General features: G+C 34.7%; 1 non-coding gene across 1 annotated transcript; it reads right to left on the reverse strand.

The window, feature by feature from the left end:
* Positions 1-3,332: 3,332 nt before the first annotated feature.
* On the reverse strand, positions 3,333-3,440 carry LOC148580235 (small nucleolar RNA R71). The gene has a single exon (XR_015899606.1). It is a non-coding gene; the product is annotated as a small nucleolar RNA R71 (small nucleolar RNA).
* Between the last annotated feature and the right edge of the window lie 324 nt (positions 3,441-3,764).

Below are 3,764 nucleotides of genomic sequence, written 5' to 3' on the forward strand. Positions count from 1 at the left end.
AGATTAAGGTGTGGAGCTCTGCTGTTCCTCAAAGATTAATGCAAAGTACTACTGTTTTTCTATTCAATTCAACTTATTCTGCTTCTAAGATATTCATTTGCACTTCAACCTGAATGTGATGAACGTGACAATCATCATCATTCCCTATGAACGCGTGCCTGGCAACGACTTCCGTTCTACCATAGATTGATTGAGTATCTCTTGGATCTCTTAATTAGAATCTTCGTGGTGTAAGCTAGATTGATGGCGGCATTCATGAGAGTCCGGAAAGTCTAAACCTTGTCTGTGGTATTCCGAGTAGGACCTGGGATTGAATGACTATGACGAGCTTCGAACTTGCGAGTACTGGGCGTAGTGACAGACGCAAAAGGAGGGTAAATCCTATTCCAGTATGATCGAGAACCTCAGATGATTAGCCGTGCTGTGACAGAGCATTTGGACCATTTTCACAAGAGGATAGGATGCAGCCATTGGCAAGGGTGACGCCTTCAGACGATTAGCCATGCAGTGACAGCGCATCGGACCATTTTCCAGAGAGGATCAAAAGTAGCCATTGACAACGGTGATGTCCTTACATAAAGCCAGCCATAGAAAGGAGTAAGACTGATTGGATGAAGACAGCAAGAAAGCAGAGGTTTAGAGGGACGAAAGCATCTCCATGCATTTATCTGAAATTCTCACCAAGGATTTACATAAGTATTTCTATCCCTATTTTATTATTAATATTCAAAAACTCCATAACCATTCTATATCCGCCTGACTGAGATTTACAAGATGACCATAGCTTGCTTCATACCAACAATCTCCGTGGGATCGACCCTTACTTGCGTAAAGTTTATTACTTGGACCCAGTGCACTTGCTGGTCAGTTGTGCGAAGTTGTGATAGAAAGTTGAGATTACAATTGAGCGTACCATGTTGATGGCGCCATTGATGATCACAATTTCGTGCACCAAGTTTTTGGCACCGTTGCCAGGGATTGTTCGAGTTTGGACAACTGACGGTTCATCTTGTTGCTCAGATTAGGTAATTTTCTTTTTGTTTTTTTTTCAAAAAACTTTTCAAAAATCTTTCAAAAATTTTCTCCATTGTTTTCAAAAAAAAAATGTTTTCAAAAATATATTTTTCTTCAGAATTTTTAAGAATGAATTCTAGTGTTTCATGAAGCATGTTGAAGCCTGGCTGGCTGTAAAGCCATGTCTAATCCTTCTGGGTAGGGAATGTCAGGCGTGTCATGTCTGAGTTACATACTGAAGCTTGGCTGGCTATTAAGCCATGCCTGACCCTTTGATTGGAGCTTTAGACTAAAGAGCATAAGATTCCTGGAATTCATATTAAAAATTTTGGAATCCATATTTTTCTTTTTCAAAATGATTTTCGAAAAAATTAAAAGAAAATCCAAAAAAAAAATTAGAAAATCATAAAAATCAAAAATATTTTTGTGTTTCTTGTTTGAGTCTTGAGTCAATTTCAAGTTTGGTGTCAATTGCATATTCATCTTGCATTTTTTCGAAAAAGTCATGCATTCATAGTGTTCTTCATGATCTTCAAGTTGTTCTTGGTAAGTCTTTTTGTTTGATCTTGATGTTTTCTTGTTTTGTGTTGTATGGTGTTTTTCATATGCATTCTTGAATTCTTAGTGCCTAAGCATTAAAGATTTCTAAGTTTGGTGTCTTGCATGTTTTCTTTGCATATAAAAATTTTCAAAAATAAGTTCTTGATGTTCATCTTGACATTCAAAGTGTTCTTGGTGTTCATCTTGACATTCATAGCATTCTTGCATGCATTCATTGTTTTGATCCAAAATCTTCATGCATTGCCTCATTTTCATGTTTTTCTCTTTCATCATTAAAAATTCAAAAATCAAAAAAATATCTTTCCTTTTTTCTCTCATAAAATTCGAAAATTATATTTGACTTTTTAAAAAATTTTTAAAATCTAGTTGTTTCTTATGAGTCAAATCAAATTTTCAATTTAAAAGAATCTTATCTTTTTCAAAATCTATTTCAAAAATCAAATCTTTTTCAATTTTCTTAGTTATTTTCGAAAATTTCAAAAATATTTTTCAAAAATCTTTTTCTTATCTTTATCACATAATTTTCGAAAATAACATCATCAATTAATGTTTTGATTCAAGAATTTCAAGTTTGTTACTTACTTGTTAAGAAAGATTCAAACTTTAAGTTCTAGAATCATATCTTGTGATTTCTTATAAATCAAGTCATTAATTGTGATTTTAAAAATCAAATCTTTTTCAAAACCAATTTCAATCATATCTTTTCAAAAATATCTTCTTATCTTATCTTTTTCAAAAATTTGATTTTAAAATATCTTTTCTAACTTCTTATCTTCTCATCTTTTCAAAATTGATTTTCAAATTTGTTTCAACTAACTAACTCACTTTTTGTTTGTTTTTTATCTTTTTCAAAACTACCTAACTAACTCTCTCTCTCTCTAATTTTCGAAAATATCTTCCCTCTTTTTCAAAATTTCTTTTTGATTAACTAATTATTTTAATTTTCGAAAACTAACTTTTTTTCAAAAACTATTTTCAAAAATCACCAACCCTTTTTCAAAAATAATTTTCGAAAATCCCTCTCCCTCATCTCCTTCTAATTATTTATTCATCTACTAACGCTTCTCTTCATCTCACATCACTGCTCCTATCCTTATCCTGGTGTTTGGATTCTTCATTCTGCTTCACCCCTATTCCTTTTCTTCTTCTACTAACAATAAGGAACCTCTTTACTGTGACATAGAGGATTCCTCTTCTTTTCTTGTTCTCTTCTCTTTCTTGTGAGCAGGAACAAGGAAAAAGGCATTCTTGTTGAACCTGATCCAGAACCTGAAAGGACTCTGAAGAGGAAACTAAGAGAAGCTAAATTACAAGAATCCAGAGACAACCTTATTGAAAATTTCGAACAAGTAAAGGAGATGGCAGCCAAACCCAACAACAATAATGCAAGGAGAATGCTTGGTGACTTTACTGCACCTAATTCCAATTTACTTGGAAGAAGCATCTCCATTCCTGCCATTGGAGCAAACAACTTTGAGCTGAAACCTCAATTAGTTTCTCTGATGTAGCAGAACTGCAAGTTTCATGGACTTCCATCTGAAGATCCTTTTCAGTTCTTAACTAAATTCTTGCAGATATGTGATATTGTTAAGACTAATGGAGTAGATCCTGAAGTCTACAGGCTCATGCTTTTCCCTTTTGCTATAAGAGACAGAGCTAGAGTGTGGTTGGACTCTCAACCCAGAGATAGCTTGAACTCTTGGGACAAGCTGTTCACAGCTTTCTTAGCCAAGTTCTTCCCTCCTCAAAAGTTAAGCAAGCTTAGAGTGGATGTTCAAACCTTCAAGCAGAAAGAAGGTGAATCCCTCTATGAAGCTTGGGAAAGATACAAGCAATTGACCAAAAAGTGTCCTTATGACATGCTTTCAGAATGGACCATCCTGGATATATTCTATGATGGTCTATCTGAATTGGCTAAGATGTCATTGGATACTTCTGCAGGTGGATCCATTCCCTTAAAGAAAATGCCTGCAGAAGCTCAAGAACTCATTGACATGGTTGCTAATAACCAGTTCATGTACACTTCTGAGAGGAATCCTGTGAGTAATGGGAGGCCTATGAAGAAGGGAGTTCTTGAAATTGATACTCTGAATGCCATATTGGCTCAGAACAAAATAGACTCAGCAAGTCAGTATGATTTCTCAGAGTCTGAATGGAATGCAAGCTGCATCCAACAGTACTCAAGAAGA

This window comes from Arachis ipaensis, chromosome B10 (assembly GCF_059453495.1).
Source record: "Arachis ipaensis isolate K30076 ecotype BB chromosome B10, ASM5945349v1, whole genome shotgun sequence".
Lineage (NCBI taxonomy): Eukaryota > Viridiplantae > Streptophyta > Magnoliopsida > Fabales > Fabaceae > Arachis > Arachis ipaensis.